Genomic DNA, 6,444 nt, shown 5'->3' on the forward strand with positions numbered 1-6,444 from the left:
AAATTCCTGCTAAAGTAAACATTGATGTTTTCATATCTTACAGTCAGCTGTCTCCCTTCACCCACGTTTCTGTTGTTTGTCCCCCAGTGGGTGGTGGCGATTATGTCGATCATTGTGATCAGTTTCCCCTTTCTCCCCCCACCTTCCCCCTACCCTCATGGTATCGCTGCTCCTGTTACTGTACCCCGGGGGTTTATCTGCCCTGGGTTCTGTGTGTTGTGAGCTCTTATCTGTACCACTGTCCATGCTCCAGTGTCGCTGGGTTTGTAAAAGTACAGGGGTCATGAAAGTGGGCGCTGGGCTGAAGCATTAAAGAACTAGCGGAATGTTGTGTATTTTGTTGGTGCTAGACTGCACGCTGGCTGACTTGTCCCTCCTTTGTAACCCTTCTGTGAGGGGATGTCCTTATTGTTTTTGTTTTTATGAAAAACAATGTTGAATTTTATCAGATTACTTTTCTGTATTGACTTGTAAATTGTTCTTGTCCTTTATTTTCACGGACATTAGAGGTGTGCAAACTCTCTTAGCAGTCCTGCAATATGCTTCAACCTAGCACTACCATGTCCTTGAAAATCATTGCCTCCAAATACCCAGGATCTTTGCCTTTAGGAGGCTGTAGAGTCTGGCTTGCCAACAGACCATTGGACCATAGCCTCCACCTGGACAAAATTTCTAGAACTGGCAGATGTTTCCACTGGGGAGCTTGCACACTCCTTCCTGTTCTCTTTTTTTGTGGAATGGGAAGATGGTTTTGTTGAAATGAGCTAAGACAATCCCAATGAGGAGGGACTCTCCAACATGTCCACATAATCAGAGCCGCTATTACTCCCTCTCCCAAGAAAAAATCTTGAAGTGGCAGAAATTGTACAGAAGGCAATGTTCCACACCTCCCCCTGAAAAACACAAATACACACTGCAGTGCCTCGGAAAAAGGCACTGACCAAACCAAGCCAAAAAATAAAAGCCTTAGATTCTGTGTCATCCTGTGGTGAGCTGTCAGTCCCTTTGCTCTCTCTCTCTCATCACTGATTAGCACTACCTCCCAAACATACTTGGGGAGAGGTTGAGCCAGAACTTGGCCAGGAGTATTCACAGGTTTGTGAGCCCTGGGACTGTGAGGGTCCCATCCTGCTCGTTGCATACTGGCAGAATAGGGGAGTTAAGATCTGCTATGAACTGGCTTCCAGAGTCTGGCCGGACTTCATCTACAAGGATTGGATTGTGGAAGAGCTTCCTACAACCATAATCATAAACCCTAACCCTAAACCCCTTAGCCCTAGCCCAAACCTGAATTCAAACCCTAACACTAATCGCTAATTCTTCACCCCTAAACCATATACCCAGACTAAACTCTAAGCCATAAACCCTAATTCTTAACCCTTAACTACTAAACCTAAACCTAACAATAAAACCCTAACAAGCAAAGGAATTTCAGGAATAGCCAGTCCTATCAGAAACTAAGACAGAGGCCTGGACTAGTTCCTATCTCAAAGCCTCCAGAAGGGATAGGCAAGTAAATCTTAGGCTTCAATTTGCTATCTTAAACTACAAATAAATCAAGTTTCTGATCTTAAAAGCCACCTACTTTTTGGCATTTTGTTATGGCAGCCAAGAGAGCTGAGATGGCTGCCAGAGGGAGCGAGAGGCCCAGGTTGATGTATTTAATTGCACACCTTTCAAATTCTGCATTCTAAATATAAATGGCAAAGTGGTAACTACCTGCTACTCATGTCAAACTATGCTTGTATGTACAAAATTCAATTTCCCAGAGTGAGAAAGTGTTGGGAAGGTACTGAGGGGAAAGAGAGACAGAGCCTATAAGGATGACTGAAAAGGTGGGATATGTGGGGAGAGGTCCAGAAAGTAGGAAAGGGACCATATGTCGATGAGTCGTAGGAAGGTGAGATGAGTAGGCCTGTTCTATGGCTGAGATGGGGAGAAACAGGATGGGCTGGCAGTGACAGAAAGAGGAAAGATGGCAAGTGATGACTCATCAGAGATGGTGAAAGATGAAAAACAGTGAGAATTAACAGTGACTCATAAATAAATCGAGAAAATGCAATGTTAAAGGAGAATGATGCATTATCAGATGATTATTGTAAACTTAATTTTGGTGCCTAGAACTACGGTATATTTGCCACTTGGTCAGTTGACCTCTATCTTGACTTAACCTGAATTTGTTCTGGGTTCAAGTATTTCTTGCTTGGTCTGTGACAGAAATTTCTTCTGTCTTTTTAAACATTTGATGGTGTTGCCTTTTATTCATTTTTATCTTTATATTACTTTCTTCTTGCCACTCTTTTTCCTGTTAGGTTTCCCCGTTTGTAAAGTATAAAAGGAGTAGATGCAGACACAATAACGGATGCAGTGGTTTATTGAGGATGTGCAGGCGGGGTGGGAGGTGGGGAGGGTGAGGGGTTTTGTGGAGCAAACAATTATTTCGGGAGCAGGGAGGAAGCACTAGAACTGACTGTGATGATGTGTATACAACTCATTAGAAAGAAATTTAACCATGGAAGTGTCTGCTCTGAATGCTATATCAAGAAAAGAAAACCCATTTGGCCAGTGGTTGCCATGCATGAAGGGAATGAGTTGTTGCTTAGGGGACACAGAGTTTCTGTCAATGGCAGTGCAATAATTTGGAAAAGGATATCAATAATAGTTGTACAACATCAAGAGTATGACCAATGGCACTGAATTATATAAGTAGAAGTTGTGGAATTGGACAATTTTGTTTTTTGAGAATGTTTTGTTGTGTACAAGGAAGAATAGAATGTTGTAGAATTGAATATGGTGGCGATTGTACAACTCTTCTTGATATGTTTGAATTACTGAGTTGTATGACATGATGAAGTGCTAATAAAACTTATGAAAAAAAAGATGGAATTGTAAAACATCACACAACTTGGAGGAAATTATGTTGAGTGAAATAAGTCAATCCTGAAATCAGTCAATCAGGAGAGGAGCTATATTACATTAGACCATTATTATAAAAAGTAAAGGTTTCACACTAAAATAAACCTTTTTTTATGATTACTCAGAGTGAAAGGAAAAGGAATGTGGGGAATGCACTGGCTAGAAGACAAGAAATGTTATCTTAGTGAAAGGGAAAGAAATATACAATGAGGCATGGTAGCAAAAAATTATGGAGGCAGGGGAAGACACTGGGAGGTTTGCAAGACCTAAAGACAACAAAGGCAAACACTGGTTTTAACACAATCCTGCAACAGTTGTGATCAATGATTAGCTCTACAACAGACATACAGGCTGAATAGATACGGGAGAATGGGAATACACCCACAAATCAAAATGGGTTTGACAGAGAATATTTGTATATGTGTATCTTTACTCACACTCTATCCATACATGTGGTAGAGCATACAGGGACAAAGTCATGAAAACTTGTTCAAATAACCAAACACCCAATGGAATTAATTGTTGGTCCTGGAGGATCAGGACTATAGTATCAAGGTAAGCTGGCCTAACGGAGTTCATAAGACAAGTTCTACATCCTACTTTGGTTGAGTAACAAGTAGGATCTTGAACGCTCAAAGAAGCCACCTGAGGTGAAACTTCTTCTCAAGAAGAAAAAATAACAATAGAACGACCTAAGGAAACTGTTGGGAGGCACCCCAACCATACTATCTAGCAAAGCTCCAGCCTGGTGGAAGGAGCATCTGCAGAGCAGAGCTTCCCAGGGAAGGTTTCCAACATCCCTCAAATATTTACTGTTGTTAATTCCATTCTTGAGAATTTTGTGCATTGGCCGTGTTTGTGTTTACCACACCTGGAGTGGATGCGAGGGCAGTCTCGAGAAGTACAAATGAAACCAGATGTAAAACTTGCTTCAAGATATGACAAAATAACAATTCATAAACTATCAAGGGCTCATGAGGGAGAGGGGAGCGGGGAGGGAGGGGAAAAATGAGGACCTAATGTCGGGGGTTTAAGTGGAGAGAAAATGTTTTGAGAATGATGTACAAATGCGCTTTACACAATTGATGTGTGTATGGATTGCGATAACAGTTGTATAAGCCCCTAATAAAATGTTTAAAAAAACAAACAAACTTGCTTCAATATGACGGGGCTTTCCTTAACTGAGGCATTGGTGAGGCTTAGAAAGTAATACATCTTTGGGAATTCTGAGGAGGATGTGTGAGAATTGAGTGAGGAAGAAACCCAAAAGTTGAGGTCAGAGGAGAAAATGAAACCCACCCAAAAAACCCTGGATTCCATTCAGATTAGGTAGTGGGCGACTCTTTTGGCCTCCCCGATACAGAGGACCTTATAGACTGCCTCCCCCAACTGACACCCCTTTACCTTGGACAGGGGCTTACATAGGAGAGAGAATGGTTAACATTAATAGAAAACATGTAAAAGGGGAAACATTAAGTCTTTGGCAAAGAATCAGACAGTTTGCCCCCCCACCCCCATGGTGCCTCAGGAGTACAAAAAATAAAAGAGACATAGGTAGACTATGGAACAGTTACCATGGGAGAGCTTATAAAGGAAAATATTTGAGAAGCATTTAACTCCGGCAGGAAACAATCACTCCAGTGGACTAATGGGCCATTCAAACAGCAGCTTCACTATCATGAAACCAGACCCATGTGGTGCCCAATGACTCTGAAAAGGATCACATTAGAACAGCAGCTCTTAACCTGTGGATCGCGATCCCGGTGGGATCAAACAACCTTTTCACAGGAGTGCTCCAATGTGTAACACTAGCAAAATGACAGTTATGAAGTAGTAACGAAAATAATTTTATGGTTGGGGGGTCACCACATGAAGAAATGTATGAAAGGGTCGCATGAGGAAGGCTGAGCACCACTGCAATAGAAGCTCCTGGACGAAGTAGACGAGAAACGTAGAAGAGAACGTAGAATCATGAAAGAGACGAGATGTAATGGTTGGATAGAGACTGGTGGAGTTCCCAAGGACTATGACCCTTAGTCACTCTTCAGATCTGTAACTGAATCCACCCCTTCTTAAAACAAATAATAATTTAATATCAAAAAAGGCAATATTTACAGAAGGACAAAGTTCAGAAGGTTAGAAAAGAATGGAAAGAGGAAACGGAGGAAGTGGGATAAGCTATGGTAAATTGAGGGGATTGCAGTCAATGCATTGAAAGAAAATGTGTATGATACAAAATTGATGACCTACTAGAGAAACAGCAAGTAGAATAAGGGTTCCTGGTGGGTACAGTGGGGGAGGGGTTGCAAAGGGGAGCTGAAATCAAGGAGTTCAAGAAGGAAAACAATGTTTTGAAACTGTGGTAGCAATTGTACAATACTGCTTGATATGGTTGGATTATAGGAATGATATCGGTACTAGTACCCAATAAAATGGTTTAAAACAATACTAAGAAATTCTGATTATGATAACACCACTTAAACACAAAGCTTATTTCGTATCTCTTTGCCACTAGCCAAAGGAGGAAGCATGACATAGGTTATAGCTTTGTCTAGGGAACCTATGTAATCATAAATCCAACAAACCAATAAAAATTCCCAACTCAGTAAAATGAGTTGTGGGGTTAAAGGGGAGAGGGAACCCCACAAAACATCACAGGTTCGGTAGGCGCAATTGTACAGCGATAATAGGTAGAGATTATAGTAAAGTCATAGAGAGCATGAGAGTTAAAGGATGGAGTCAAGTTATGGAGTCAGACACAATTCATGGTAGCATAGCTCACCTCAGCTCCGCTTGATGGTCCTCGTGGAGGGGACTTAGCCGCCAGAGTAGAAGCAGCTGCCTCGTCCTCCTCAGCCACCCTCCCGAGAACCAGGGAGCCTCCTTATTTATTGCTAACCATGCATATCACTTTAGGGGGATCTGATTACAGAATCATACATCACAGAAAGGGGCAGTACAATTCATCCTTGAACAAGTTTGATCACTGTGGTGTCTCATACAATAAAACAGACAATTACTATCCTGGGAGGCATGCAAGCCCCCGACAGCAGACAATACCTACGTCATAGGGAGGGGTAGCAACATAGGCAACACAAGCAATAGGAGGGGGATGACCTAGGGGTGTGCCCATAGGAATGGGAAGGACTAGGGTTACACACGTGACAAAATGGGCGGACCCTAGATTCATAATGGCTACCTAACCTTGGTCGGGTCTGACCTCTCTGGGAGCTCCTACAAGTAAACAGACAACTACTATCCTTATCAGAAGGGAGTGGGCCTTACTTGTTGTGGGATAAACAGTGGTGTTTACTTGTTCCAGATGTCTGATAGCGCTTAAGTAGAATGACCTTTAATCTACTCCTGGTGACTTCCAAAGTGTGGTTATTCTCAAGCAGCTAAGTCTGGATTTGGGGGAGACAGCTTGAGAGAACTCCTTCTGTTTCACACAATAAATAAATAAAACAGATGATCTGTTCTGTAAACCAGTGTTTGCCACTGAGCAATACCCCTAGGGGGGCTGGAATA

Source organism: Echinops telfairi, unplaced genomic scaffold (assembly GCF_000313985.2).
Source record: "Echinops telfairi isolate 266 unplaced genomic scaffold, ASM31398v2 ScPeMD7_1;HRSCAF=3_0, whole genome shotgun sequence".
Taxonomy (NCBI): domain Eukaryota; kingdom Metazoa; phylum Chordata; class Mammalia; order Afrosoricida; family Tenrecidae; genus Echinops; species Echinops telfairi.